This window comes from Chiroxiphia lanceolata, chromosome 21 (genome assembly GCF_009829145.1).
Source record: "Chiroxiphia lanceolata isolate bChiLan1 chromosome 21, bChiLan1.pri, whole genome shotgun sequence".
NCBI classification, from domain to species: Eukaryota; Metazoa; Chordata; class Aves; order Passeriformes; family Pipridae; genus Chiroxiphia; species Chiroxiphia lanceolata.
In genome coordinates, this window is record NC_045657.1 from 9,734,004 (window position 1) to 9,749,287 (window position 15,284).

Sequence of the window (15,284 nt, forward strand, 5' to 3'; positions counted from 1 at the left end):
GGGGTGAAAGTGCACGGAATGAGACCCAAACCCCCAGGGGCTGGAGTTAGCACATGGGCCACCCTTGGCTGTGCCCTCCTCACCCTGGGCCCTCAGTCAGCCCAGACCATTGTGCAAATACCAGAGTGAAGGTGAGCCTCTGCAGGGTCTGGACTCTGGGGGTCCACACCACTGAAGCCTGGTGGATCCCAAGCCCTCTGCCACCACCAGCTCCCATTCAGAGGTGTTTTCCTTGGGCAGGACCTTCTCCGACAGAGCTCAGAGCACCCTGAACATTTGCAAAAAAATCAGAGCAAGCCCACAACCACCTGAAAATAAGACTCTGGTTTGCAATCAAGGGTTCCTCTGCATAAGGGGTGAGAGAACAAACATTTGTGCCATAAATTCAGCGTGGAAGATGCTTCCAGCCGTGCTGGATCAGCCCTTACAGCAGCAGCTTCCAGCCGGCGCCTTCGCTGCCTCCCAGAATGGGAAAAGCAAAACCAGCAGAGAGATGGAAGGGCTGAATAAGGACAGAGACAGCCTGAACACCACGTGTGGAAAAGAGTTTATTGGAAGGAAACATGATATTTACAGGGATAAACCCAGCATGTGATCAGCAGAGCACAGCAGTCCTGGCCCTTCACCCTTCCTTAAGGATCTGCCCAGTCAGGTCCTTCTGTCCCCACTCGGGTCTGTCTGTCCCACTGAGGACAGAGGAGCCCAGTGTGTCAGTGAGGTCAGTCCTATCCTGTCCCACTGGGGTAATTAATTTAAACCCTTTTTCCACAGGAAGTGCTCCCAGCAAACTCACACAGGCTCTGGCAGAAGAGCAGGGAGAATATCCAGCTGCGCATCCACCCTCACACTCAACTCCAGGGAAGCAAAGTCCCCCAGCCCCTAGAAACACTTTCTGAATGTTTTTCCTCCTGCCACCTTCTCCCTCTGTTGCTGTCACCTCTGGCTGCACCTGCAGGGATCAGGACAGGCCATGGAGGCCTCAGGGACAGCCACAGTGTCACAGTGTCACAGGGCTGAGGCACAACTTTGCGGGGAGTTTATGCTTTGAAATGTGCAGAAAACATTAACTGCCACTTCTTTCTCCTTTTTCAAACACACCTGAACACGAGGCATCAACTTCAAGGTAGAAAATTTATCTCCCCCATGTGAAAGTAGAGTTACTTATCCTACTTGGGATAGAGGATTGGGAACTTCAAGAGCACAGTTCAGGCAGCTTCCTTGTGAGGTTTAACTTCAGAGGAGTCACTTCACACCCCTTCCCATTCCCCTCTTTGCAGCACCTGGGTCTGGGTGCTGAGCTCAGGTGACTCCAGCCCTGGGTGACTGAACAAACACAGTGTCAACCAACAGGAACAATTTGCAAACAACTGAGCAGCAGACAAATGTGCAAATGTATCTGGTGGCTACTTCTGGATAATGAATGCATAATCTATCCCGACTCCCTTCCCTATCTGCTCCTGGATAATGCGTCTGTGAGCCTGAGTCAGGTTTATAAATGGTTGGCAACGAGAAAAACAGGCTGTGTTTGAGCCAAACATTATGTTCAGCAAATAAGGAGCAGTTTTGCCATGGACAGCTGCTGTGAGAGCCCAGTGTCAGAATCCCTCCAGTGCTCCAAGATTCCCATCCTGCCTATGTGAGGTACAGGATGCAACAGCAGACTTCTGCCTCTAAAATTTAATTTTATGCCTGAACTGCAGGCTCAAAAAGAGCAATACTGTATTCCTTCCCCATCTATCTGCTCATTAGAAAGTGGCTCTTACATTTATTTGGCTCAACTGCTGGGAATGCTCCAAGGAAAGCTAATTACAAGGTCATTGCAGTAAATTGCATTTGGTGGCATAACTCTGAGTCACTGGTTCAGGGCGTTTTCCCCCTTCCAGCCCAGAGTAACTCATTTAACAAGCGTGAAGGAAAGCAGAAAAGAATTTAGGGATTCTCAGTGCATGAGACTTAATGGGGAGCCAGCATTCCCAAAGTGCCATGAGTTCTGTGTGTCCCAGTAGAGGTGAGTTCTCCTGGGAGTAGTGACAAACTGGACACCAGGGATTTTCCAGTCAGTTTGGGAAGTGAGGCTTACTGGCCACGCAGTCCTGGAGCAGGGGAAGAGGAGCCTGAAACCATTTGGAGGCCTCCCAGGGCTGCCCCTGCAGGAGCAAATTTCACTCTTCCCCCCAGGAAATCTGCTCTCCATCCACTCAACCCTTTGGGAAGCAGAGAAGTCACTTCACTGTGTTGGGTGGCCAAGGTGCCAGCTGGAGTGATCCTGCTGCTGGCTGAGGAGTCTCCAGTGCAGCTCCTCACCCTGCAGGGACGAATTCCCAGGAGGAAGGGGCTCATTCCTCCTCAGTTGTGTGTTCTCAGTGAGGAAAGCTGCAGGTTGCAGTGCCTGGGGGATGCTCCTGTGTGGGCTGGTGAGGTGGTGCAGACCCTGAGGGGTGGCTCCTCTGGCTCAGCCACCTCTCCCCACGCTCCCAACAGATCCCTCCTCACGCCTTCCGGATGATCCTTCCCGGTTTCCTCCAGTCCCTGTACCTCTCCCTGCGCACAGAGTGGACCAGGGGCCTGGAGAAGCTGGAGGGGCTGGATCTGGTGGCATTGCTGTGGAGGAACAAAGTGAGACATTGTTACTGGGGTGGGACAGAGCTGGGGCAGAGCTGGGGCAGAGCTGCTGCATCCAGGGGAGGCTCCTGAAAGGACGGGGAGTTTTGCTTCACCACCACTGGAGCTAAGAGAAGGGCCAGTGCTGGATCCTGCTGCAGATCCTGATGCTCAAGGTCCCTGAGCTGCAGCCCCAGGGCTGAGCCTCCCCTGTGCACCTGAAGTGGTGGCAGGAACCTTCCCTGTCCCAGCTACTGGAGGTCTTGGGAAGAGCTGCTGAACTTCAGGTGCACAAATGTGAGCTCAGAACCCCCCAAACAGCCCATGAGAGCCCCAAGGTCTGTCCCCTCTCTCCAGGTGGGTCACTGAAAACAAACCCCTCCAAAACTTCAGATACCTTTGAGCAGTTTTCCTTAAACCCCCTGAAAGCAAACAATGTGCAGTCCTGGCTTTTCTTTGGGATTTTGCCACCCTTGTTTCAGTCCATGTTCTGCCGGGGGGGTTATTCTGGATGTGAACCAACCACTCCATGAACCAAACATGCCATGAACCAACCACAGCCGTGCAGAGATGCCCAGGACACTCTCATGGAGCTGGCTGGGCTGCAGGACCAGCAGGGCTGTGTTCACCCAGGGCTCTTCTGGGATGACTGAACACTCCAGCCCACTTGCCCTGGGCATTTCTCCTCTCTCCAGGCACTGTGTCCCAAGCTCTTCTTTCCTTCAGCCCTCCTGGATGACACCTTCACTCCCCATTTTCATATCTAGATTTGCAAAGACTGCAAAAGACTGGCACAGCAAACGTGCAGGTTGTGCTGCCAGTGCTGGGGGTGAGGTGGGGCACAACAGTTCTGGAGGAACTTGGAGTGACATTTGTAGGGAGTCCTGTCCCCACCCCTGCAGAAAGGGCTGTGCCTTGGTGATCTCTGGGTTTGGTGATTGGAGATCTCTCCTCTTTCCAGATCCTGCTCAGAGATCTTCCATCTTCCTCCTGTGATTCCCAGTGATTTTGTCAATAAACATTGTCCAGAGGAGGCCAGAGGGTACTCTGAGGGCTGAAGGAGAGCTGGAGGTGTTCAGCCTGGAGAGGAGAAAGCTCCAGGGAGACCTGAGAGCCCCTTCCAGGGCCTAAAGGGGCTCCAAGAGAGCTGGAGAGGGACTTCGGATAAGGCAGTGGAGTGACAGGACAAGGGGGAATGGCTTCCCACTGCCAGAGGGCAGGGAGAGATGGGATATTGGGTAGAAATTCTTCCTTGTGAGGGTGGGGAGGCCCTGGCACAGGTTGCCCAGAGAAGCTGTGGCTGCCCCTGGATCCCTGGAAGTGTCCAAGGCCAGGCTGGACGGGGCTTGGAGAAACCTGGGCTAGTGGAAGGTGTCCCTGCCCATGGCAGGGGGTGGAATGAGATGAGCTTTAAGGTCCCTTCCAACCCAAACCAGTCTGGGATTCTGTGATCTAAGCACTGGAGGAAGGGAGAGCAGGGAGCAGAAGTGCCTTGGGATGCCAGAGGAGGCTGATGAATGGAGGCAGGGGCGGGGGAGCTGCCAGCCACTCCAGGAGCGGAGGAAGAGGGAGCTGTGGAAAAGCTGTGAATGTGAGAAAAAGCTGCCTCACAACAGAGCCTGTTACTATCCAACGGCCACGAAAGGATCTGCCTGGGCTGAGGCTGCAGCCAAGAGAGAGCACTCTCATGTCCTAATTAGCCTGCTGCTTTATGACTTAATTTCCTAGTTGGTTTTCACGTTAATTACTTCTAACAGGCCGGGGAGGTGGCAGCTCAGGCCCTGTGGCAGTAGATGGAGCTTCACCTCTACAGCACTGGCCCAGCTCCAGGCTGTGCTGGGAAGCTGTGCCCTCACTTCCATCTCATCCAAGGAGCTCTGCCTTGCTGCTGCCTCAGGGTTAAGCTCTTACAGAAGGGTTTTGAGTGGCTGCCTTGGCAATGCCTGTAAATCCTTCCTAAAATACCCCTCAGGTCACAGATCACACCAGTGCCCTCCTGGCTGGAGGTGGCACCCACAGCCACTGCCACCAGGGCTGAGCTGAGCCAGGATGGGTGTCCCAGGTCCCTGCTCTCACCCTGGTGCAGGTGCTGGGTTTGTGCTGTGCTGCTCCTGACCTGATGTGAGGCATCAGGAACCTTTATCCCGCTGCTGAGCCAAGGCTTGGACTCTATGGACAGCCAGGCTACAGATGTGGCAACCATTTCTGAGCACTTTCCAAGCCCAAGACTAGACTGAAGGGTGAACATCTGGCTCCAGCTGTGCTCTCCAAGAACTGGAAACCTGGCCTTGTGGGCTCACCAGTCAAGAAACCTCAGCATTATTAACTCAGTGGGGGGGTGTGAGCCCAGGCTACACCAGAACCAGGGTGTCCACACAGGACAACCTTAATTCCACTGAAAGGATCCCAGTTATCCTGTAATTTTCCAGTTCTCTGGGTCACAGAGCTTCACCTGTTTATGGAGCAACATGTGAAGGATTCATGTGACATGGACAGACCTGGTGGCTCTGCTTTCCCAGGCTGGCTGAGGTCAGCCAGAGGAGCAGCAGGAGCAGGGACAGCTCAGATGGAGAGGGCTGGGATGCCTCCAGGGTCTGGGGCTCTGCACAACTCATCTGGCTTGGTCCCACCTTCCCAAATGAGGTTGGGTGAGGTGACAGCCCCTAGAGATTTTTGGATTTGGTGGGATACCTAATTCCCTTAGGTTCCCTATTAAAAAACACCCCAGTCCTACGACATTTTCCTGGCTGCTTGATGCAAGTTTTTTGGTGGCTTCTAGTAAATCAAATGAGTCCATTAGGTTTTCTCTCTTGCATCAGGGTGCCCCAGAGCTCAGTGCAAGTTGTGTCCCAAGTCCTCCCTGCACTCTGCCTTGAAGACAGTAATGAAATCTGCCTCTGACCTCAATCAGAAGCCAGCCAGCCCCTTCTCTTTCAAGCTATTTCTGCACTGTCTCCACCCATGGCAGTGTTCCCAGTGCTAATCATTTCACTTGTACAAGGCGCAGCTCACCTTTGCTGGTCTGGAAATCCAGCCAGGGAATGTATCCCTGAACTGCAGATGAAGAGGCTGGGAGCTGCTGGCTACTGATTTCCATCAGCCCCAGGAGCCTCCTCACTCCACTGCTTTCCCTGGGGGGTCTTGTCTCTGGAGACACCTTTGGGGGGTGTTTGTGCAGCACCAGGCACAGGAATTGCTGGGAATGAAGTCTGCCAGAGGATTAGGATGAAGAGTGAGCTCACTCGAGCTGCAGCCGTCAGACCTGGAGCAAACTGGGTCACTGGCATCTTTTCAAGTCCAAGGCTGCGAGGTGTCAGTGTGCCATGGCCTGAAATCTGGCAGGAGGTGAATTTTGGGTCCTGGGGTGCAAGTCTGTAATCACACAGCTGATGGAAGCTGTCAGGACATCTTTCATTACAGGACCCCGACACTGCTGAGCCAACCACTACCCCAGACACTGTTACATGTGAGCGAGATGTGAACAGAAGCAGAGCTGAATTTTAAGGACATGCAGCATTTTTTGTTTATGTCCTTATTTCTCCAGCTCATTTTTGTTGTTGGGCAGAAAACAAGGGATTGGTGTAGTGGGCACAGCCCAGAGAGTGGGAGGAGACGGAGAGATAGTGACATGCACAGTAGTGATTTAACATGAAATACTCTGATTGCAGGAGTCTCTGGAGGTTTGTGCCTCATTGATGAATATCATGCATGAAGTGTAGCTTCTCTGCTGCCCACATTTTTCTCTTCCAGGTGAGGTGTTTGGGAACCTGAGTCACAGCAAATATGCTGAGTTACAGCCCATTTCCACAGGAAAAAAACCCCAGTTGCAGGCATGTTTATCTGCAAGTGTGTCAAATGCACGGGATGCTCAGACAATACAGGCTCAAAGGATTAACAGACCTTAATCCTCACCCTGTGCATTAATGCCCGGCAGAGGAGACAGACACACACACATCTATAAGGACTGACACACACACACACAAAAGACAACGTTTCCCACCAAAACACCCCTGGGCTGTGCACCTTTGGGACCAGAATAGGCATCAACTCACCTCGAGGACCAAACTGGACCCGCCTGCTTCTTTGGCTTGGCCATCTGCTTCTGGTACTCCATCCAGCCACTCACCAGCTCGTGAAGGATCATCACGTAGAGAAGGAAAATAAGAATCCTGGGATCCATGCGTGGCACCTCGGGGTCTGCTTCATTGGGTACAGGTGACATTGGCTCGGGAGCAGCCGGGGGGGAGCAGCTCCTGCGGCTCGGGGGGAGCTGGAGGGATGCAAAGGTTGCTGCTGGAGAGCAGCCCGGCAGGCTGGGCTTTGTGCGGAGTGAATTAGCGCCGGAGAAATCCCCGGGGGGATCCGAGCCCGCTGTCTATCGCCGTGAGGCAGCACAAACACGGCTCGGAGGCTACGGACGCGTCCTCCCGCGGGGTGGGTCACATCTCCGGGGGCTCCGTCCCTCTGTGCCCCTCTCCCTCGTGCTTTGTCTGCATTACTCCGCAGCCATGAGCTTCCCACACTTTTATTGCGGGAGCAGCTCCCCCCCCCCAGCTTTGGTTGGTGGAGGGGGAGAGGTGGCTGCTGTGCCCGCACACCGGAGAGGGAGGGAGAGGGGGGAGAGGGAGAGAGCACTGTCTGGCTGCAAAGAATAAATCAAAACCCCAGTCAGTGATTCGGGATTCTCCAAGCTGTCTCTTCCCAACGTCTCAGGATTTTGGGATGCACCAAGCCAATGCTGACTGGGAGTGTTACTGAGTATTTTGCAGCTGAGAATTTTTTTTTTTTCCTCCTCCTCGGTTTTCTCACACTTGTTATTTTGTTTTCTTCGTTGTTGTTATTCCTTACCTAAATCTTCAGCTGCTGTTTCCCCCGTGGTGAGGCTCTGATTGGCACCTGATGTGCAGGAAACCTGATGCCACATCATCCAGTCTTTCCACACCAGGGCTCCTCTCCTGGCCCTTCCAGCTCTTTCTGTTTAGAGGTGCAGGATTTGGATAACTGAGGTCTGGTTGTGCCATCAGATCACAGAATCATGGAATGCTGTGGGTTGGAAAAGGCCTTAAAGCTCATCCAGTCCCACCCCCTGCCATGGACAGGGACACCTTCCACTAGCCCAGGTTGCTCCAAGCCCTGTCCAGCCTGGCCTTGGACACTTCCAGGGATGGGGCAGCCACAGCTTCTCTGGGCAACCTGTGCCAGGGCCTCCCCACCCTGAGATCCCCTCAGCCTCTCCCTTCCTTCCCCCATGGACCTGTGCCTGGAATTTCTAGCTGGATAAAAGCAAAACCCAGCCTTGTTTAGACATTTGTATAAACCAAGCAAAGAAAATACCCCCAGGAACGTGTTTCTAAGACCATCTTGCTCGAAATTCATGTTATTCCAGTGCAATCTTCCCAGAAGTGAAACAATAAGCTCTCAATAAATAACTGTCAGGAGAAAACCTACCTGTGTTTAACAGAGCTGTGCCAGTTGGGTGCAAAAAAGTGCCCAGGGGAGGAGCAAACCCAGCGACCCTCATGATCCTTCACAGCTTCTGCACAAACACTGGGACCACTGGGCTTGCTCTCCAACAGGGAATGGGGTTGCACGTGCTGGGGAGTGGGATCCAAGGGCAGGTGTAACATCCCATCCCACACCATCCCACAGCAAACTCACCACCAGGAAGCTGCTTCTCCCCCAACCCAGGTTACATCACTTGGGGGTTTAACACTCGAGGTCGGAGTGCTCAGACACTTCTGCCCTTTGCGAGTGCAGAAAAGTGTGCAGAAGTCAGACAGTTTCTAGTTCTCTGTGAAGTACAAATCTAATACACATTCAATGCTAATTACATGATACATCTGCCCAGGAAATAAACCCAAGGGCAGCACCAACATCCCAGATAAAGCTGTGCCTCAAAGTGCTGTGTGACTTCCCTTCAGCCAACTCCTCAGGAGTCCCAGAAGTGCTGAGTAACTCTCTAAACTGGGAGGGGAAGATCTCATGGATGGGAGTGAGCAAGTGAATGAAACGAGCCAGGACTGGAGGTGTTCTAAAAGCTCCGAAAATGGGAATTCTTGAGGTTCTCCATGGAAGGATAGTGGAGCCGTTCCCATGGCAACGGAGGCGGTTGCCAGGCTGCAGGCAATGGGTTCCAGTGTGTGGTACAAGTCCTACGTGGGGAGGGATTTCAGGCTGAGGACAACACTGAGATTTTATACATATGCAATTTTTGATGAGTAAAGCCAACGTGACTCCTTTGTTCCAGGGGAAGCAGCTCTTCACACAGAGTTAAAGGAGAAAAATTACCAGGGTAAGAGCAGCAGAATAACTCAAAACAACTCACTCAGGCTTGTGAGAGATGCTCCATCTTTGGAATAAAAATAATACTTGATACTACACAGGGCAGAAAAGCCAAAACTCATGAGTTACTGTCAGAGCCCAAAACACAGCAGCTGTTTCCAAACTGTGACTAGTCACGAGCAATAAGTTCTTTGACAAATGAGTCAAAAAAATTTAGAATTTGAAGTGATTACAGCCTGTTTTGGGAGGGCAGAGCAGAGTGGGACTGGCCATGGTGCTGAGGGACCCCTGTGGTGGCTGTACAGGGGGTACAGGACCCCTCTCACAGTGTGGGGTGCCCTGAGATCCCCCACAAAGCTGTTGGTGTTTCCCCTCTGCCCCCCAGCCTGGAGGTAGATTTAGATCAGATACTGGGAAGAAATCCTTCCCTGTGAGGGTGAGGAGGCCCTGGCACAAGTTGCCCAGAGAAGCTGTGGCTGCCCCATCCCTGGAAGTGTCCAAGGCCAGGTTGGACAGGGCTTGGAGCAACCTGGGCTAGTGGAAGGTGTCCCTGCCCATGGCAGGGGGTGGAACTGGATGAGCTTTAAGGTGCCTTCCAACCCAAACCAGTCTGGGACTCTGTGATTCCATAACTTCAGCCCAAGGGCACAGCCTTGGTGTTGTGCTGGAGAAGTCTGGTGGGAGCAGAAGCACCTCTGCAGATCCTCCACTTGCTCTCAGTGGAGCCCAGGAGCATTTTGCAAACTCACCGTGGTTTCCTGAGCTGGGAGCAATCAAGAGCTGGGCTGTTGCCCTGTTTGATAACCATCAGTACACCACAGATAAGCCAATAAAATGTGTATACAAGGTTATCACATAACAGGCACCTGCTGAAACAGAGCTCACCTGCAGAGCAGAGCCTTGATCTGCTTCTCCAGTTGTCCATTGCTGTAATGGAGAGCCAGGACTCCTCAGGGCCATCCCCTCTCTCTCCTGCTGCTTTCAGACAATTCCACAGAAACGACAAGTAGGTCAAATCTGGCTGAAGGCCGAGTGAAAGGAGTGGCATGGAATAAAGTTCCCCAAGCCTGAAAGGAGAGGGAAGCAGGACCTGAGGTGGTGTCAGAGAGCCTGGAATTCAGGCAGGCTCTGAAGAACAGGGAATGAAAAGCAGGCTCTGGAATACAAAACATTCCACCCCAGTTTTGGTGGGGCAGAAACCCACAGAGAGGGCAACTGTGGCAACTCCCAGTGGGAGCTGACACAAAGGGAATGGGGCAGAGGGGAGCACTGACAAAATCTCTTTCCTAAGCAGCAGCATGTCAGGTTTGCATTTCCTTTGTGAAACCAGGGTGGAAATGAGGCCAAGCTCCTTTGTCCAGGGCTCAGTCCAGCTGGTTGGGCTGGAAGAGAAACCCAGAATAATTGTGTAGTCACTGAGCCCTTCATTCCTTGCAAACCTGGCTGCTGCAGCATTCCCATTCCTTTGGGCTGCACTGTTGGAGCAAGGACACTGAGGAACAGGACTGTGTCACTCTGCTCCTCAGGGCCTGTTTCCCTCAGTGTTGGATGACAATCTAAGCCTCTTTACTGCTAAAGAGGTTTTCAGAAACAGAGGTGGTAGGTGCCAGTCAGTATTTATATCCATTGCAGCCCCAAGGACACACTCCAGCACCAAAGATCACCTTCCACCAGGCTCCTGGGAAGCACCCATTGCCTCATTCTTCCACTTGGAATGTGGTGTAATGACTAAAAAACGGGAAACTCCACCTCCCTAAGGCTCACCATCGACCCAGAGCTCTCCCAGTCTCCAGGGTGCATCACAAAAAGGCAGCAATAATTGTTTCATTGCAGCAAGTCAGGGTTGACCTAAACTGTGTGTTTGACTTATTGCAATTATTGGCTTTTCAGAAGGAACTCCTGATCTTCACTGGAAAGACAGAGATCTGGGTTCCTCTTGTTTGGGGCCCTCCAGACAGCAGGATAGCTCTGGGAACATCAAACCTCCCACACACAGGTTGAACTGAAAGATCAGGACAAGCAGCTCCTGCAACAGGCCATGGGGTCATGGTCCAAAATTCCTGTGGCATCCAGAAGGTGCAGTGACCCCCCCCAGGCAGAGTCAGGCCACAAACATCTGCAAGTGCAAGTCCCTCTGCTTAGATACAGCACTGGCCAAGGTGGATTGGAGGTCTGGGGTCTTCAAACCCCCCAAGCAGGACCCTGTTAGTTGCAGGGGTGCTTCCTGCATCCCCCCACACTCTGGTCCTCAGCCAAAGCCCTTGAGTGTTGTCCTGTTGGGATGGGTGAGATGGAAAACAAACTCCCTTTGGCTGCTCTTCAAGGAACCCGCCTGCAAAAATCCCTCTGCAATTATGGGATTGTTCAGCAGAGATTAAACAGCCCACGGTGCTCATTGGGAGGAGAACAAACTGGGAACTGGCTGTGACCTACTGGACCAGATGCTTTGCTGTTGCTACCCAGGTTTTGTTGCACAAGCAACCAACCAGTAACATTTCCAAGGAGGCCTCGTGTGCAGCTCAGGGGAACAAACATCACCTGCACACACAGCCCTGCCTTCCCTCTCCCAGCACTCCAGTGCTCCCTTCCCCAGCTGGGAAGTCAAACAGATCTGGAAGGAGGGAGGAAAGTGGACACACAGCTGCCAACAAATCCAGGAGAGAGCAGCTCTCAGCCTTCCCAGGAGGCAGGAAAATGGAGTTTCAGAGTTAAAAGGCAAAAGAGGCATTGCAGAGTCTGTCAGCACCTTCCATTAGCTGACAGGAGTCAACAGTTAACAAAAGACAAAGAACAGATGCCATGAGACACGTTTCTTCTGAGGATTTTCACTTGTTTCTACTTACAAATGTGGTTGAAAAAATGGCAATATGAAACTTGTACCCTTAATCATCCGATTGCTTTGTATCAGAGTGCTAGTGACTCACCCCCAGGATTTTATACACATTTCACCACTTTTGTGTTGTTAACCCTCATCAGGCAACACAGCTTGGGCACAGCAAATTGATGCTGGTCTGAGGGCAAGAAATAATATTAAAACTACAAGTAATAATAATTGTCTTCTGAGTTCTGGATTGGGTTTTATGATAACAGAACAAGAAGTAGCACAGGTTTAGCCTGACTCAAACTGGATGGCTGGTTACAGGAACTACCACAGAAATATCTGTGAGGGTGAGGAGGCCCTGGCACAGGTTGCCCAGAGAAGCTGTGGCTGCCCCGTCCCTGGAAGTGTCCAAAGCCAGGTTGGAGCAACCTGGGCTAGTGGGAGGTGTCCCTGCCCATGGCAGGGGGTGGGACTGGATGGGCTTTAAGGTCCTTTCCAACTCAAACCAGTCTGGGAGTTGATCTTTCTCACTTTCTTGCCACATAGAACTTCCATTCACAGGACCTGAGGAAGAAGGACAGACACCAACCCTCCCTGCTGGGCTGCCTCTCACCCAGGCAGAGGTGGAGCTGTGCTCTAACACTGATGCTTTCCCCCTTTCCTGAGCACAGGCCCTGCTGAGGAGGAGAAGCAGCACAAGGACTCACCTCAGCCCAGGTGAGACACCTTTACCCCTTGTGCAAGTGTTTTGCAAGAAAAGGAAGCTGGTTTCACTGCATCCAGTCGTTCAGCTTTGTCCTTCTCCTCAAACTCCCCTGGCAGGTCCAGCAGGCCAAAATCCACCCACGCTGATGGTTTGGCTGCTTTCTGAGAGGTTATCCTTCCAGCTGGACCGACCTCCTTATCTTCAGTGTGCTCTCCACGTGCTAAATGGATTCTCCTCGACCTGCTGATGGTCCTTCTTGCACTACAGAGGGCAGAACAGAGGAGGGACCTGGGAAGGAGCAGGGAATGCAGAGGATATCCAGGAGTGGCAAAGTCTGGAGCAACCACAGGGCCACAGCCCTGTCTGGTGTGTCCTCAACACTGAGTGACCTTGAGTGGAGCTGCTCTCAATCCGTGTTTTACCCCCACCTGAACCTCCAAGGAGCTGATCTGCCCTTGTTTTTAAGGCTGAGCCTGGCTCTGGTGCTGGGAAGGATAACCAGAGCATGCCTGAGACATGGGGATGGAGCTTGGACTGATACACAAGCCCTGCAGAGCTCAGTCCTTACTCACACAACAGCCTGGACAGGAAATAAAGGTCAGAAAGAAGGTGGAGAGAGCAGAGAGCACTGAGCTCACAGCAGGATCTATCAGAGCTGCAAAGACAGTTGCAGAAACACTTCCTGCTCCTGAAAAACTGCTCCACCAGGACATCTCTCCAGGGATACAGCTGTATTCACAGGGGCATTTGTATGCCAGGACCACTGTACAAAAGGAAACATGGAACAGTATCTGTGTGCCATCCATCAGAACTGGGTTGCAGAGGCCAGGAGCTCTGAATTGCCCCACGTGCTCAGTCCCCTCTGCTTCTGGAGAGACTCAGAGCACCAGGGCACAGCTCCTGCCCCACACAGCCCTGCTGCTGGGCACCTCCAAACACCACCTCCCTTCAACTGAGACAACTCCAGCACGAGCAGAGCTAAAACAGCATTTACAGCAGCTGCAAATACCCTTGTACCCACCTACAGGCAAAATCGGGGCTGTTCTCCACCCTCAAATGGCTGAACTAGTCTGCAAAAGGAGTTAAGAAGAAAATAAAGATATAGAAAAAAAAATTAACTCTATCCCAGCTGAAACCACGACAGGAAGTAACAAGATTTTTCGTGTCACTTCATTTTCTGGGCTTAATGCAACTCTTCCAAAATGAAAGACAGACATTCATTCCGAGAAGATGGGGATAAGGGGATCCTCATTTACAGGTAAACTCCCAAACCCAACCCCCTACCACGCACAACTCGCCAGAATTACCCCAAAGCCTAAAGCTTGCAGCAGCTCTGCCAGAAAAGTCTCTTGGAGAGGGATAACTCAGTTTTCTGCTGTGCAGGATCTGCTCCAGCCTTTGTCAGACGCTCCTTTCCATGTCCATCTTCCCTCCAGCCATCTGCACCACAACCCATCCATTGTTCCCAACCAGCACCCACAGCACTAAGAACAGGGTGTTCTGCCAAGGAGCAGATGCTTTTGAGCACTCACAAGTGTGAGGGTGCCTGACAGTGCCTTCAGCTGTCCCATTCCCACCTCTTGTCATCCTGTAAGTGCCAGTCTCACGGAGCCTGAAGCACCTTGCTGGGCTCTGGGTTGCTCTGATCTCCCAGCAAAGCCCTCAGTGAGGACCAGGTTCCTCAGACTGATTAGAATTCATTGTAAAAATCCACTCCCCGGTCAGGCATGGCAGGTTTGGAGAGAATACACAGTTTGTTCACATCACAGGTATCACACCCCTCTTGTAGAGACAAACTGCGACCTGAGTGTAAGTAGGGAGCGATCCCAGCTCCCTGCCAGGGATCCCAGGGCAGGCAGGGCTGCACCACCCTCTAGTGCACACCCACAGCAGTGCCTGCCTGCACAGCAGCCCTGCCAGCCCCGGGAGCACGGCCAGGACAGGGCAGTAGGGAAAAGATTAGGCAAAAGGAATTCCCTCGCCCGGCCCGGCTGTGCCTCACCCACAGCTGTGCCACAGGACGGAGCCATCCCACACCACGGCAGCTGTGGGGGCAGAAGGAAGGGGGATCCTCTGAGGGGGAGCCCCAGAGCAGAACACAGAGGGGTCCTGGCCCTGGCACAGGTGACAGACACTGTCCTGCACACCCTGCACCCTACACACCCAGCACCCCAAACACCCAGCACCCCGCACACCCAGAACCCTACACACCCAGCACCCCTCAGACCCACCACCCTGCACACCCAGCACCCTGCACACCCAGACCCTACACACCCATCACCCTACATACCATCACCCCACACACCCAGCACCCCACACACCCAGCACCCCACACACCCAGCACCCTGACCCTCAGCACCCTGCACTCCACATTCCTGACACCCTGGACATCTCTAGCACCCCACACTCCACACCCCCAGCACCCTGCACCCCTGGCACCCCAGAGCCTGCATCCCAGCACCCTGCATGCCAAGCACCCAGCACCCCGCACCCTGATCCCCAGCACCCTGCACCCCACACCCTGACACTCTGAACCTTGCACCCCCAGCACCCTGCACACCCTCACCCTGCACCCCACACCCTCAGCACCCCAGACCCTGCATCCTGCATACCCTGAAATCCCAGCACCCTGAATGCCCAGATCCCTGCATACCCAGCACCCTACACTCCTGGCACCCCAGACCTGGACCCCCAGCCCCCTTTCCTGGCACCCGACACCCCCAGCAACCTGCATCCCCAGCACCCTGCACACCTGGCACCCTACAACCCCAGCACCCTGCACCCCAAGCCCCCTGACACCCCACATCCTCAGCATCCCACACCCCTGGCACCCCACACCCCAAGCACCCTACAGCCCACACTCCTGACACCCCA

General features: G+C 53.2%; 1 long non-coding RNA gene across 2 annotated transcripts; it reads right to left on the minus strand.

Moving 5' to 3' along the window:
- Window positions 1–542: 542 nt before the first annotated feature.
- Window positions 543–9,010, minus strand: LOC116797239. 2 transcript variants are annotated; one of them, XR_004360597.1, is made up of 4 exons: window positions 8,440–9,010; window positions 8,260–8,339; window positions 6,654–6,871; window positions 543–2,601 (listed from the first exon to the last, which is right to left on the minus strand). It is a non-coding gene; the product is annotated as an uncharacterized LOC116797239 (long non-coding RNA). The 2 variants fall into 2 exon arrangements; XR_004360596.1 differs by having other exon boundaries at window positions 8,260–9,010.
- Between the last annotated feature and the right edge of the window lie 6,274 nt (window positions 9,011–15,284).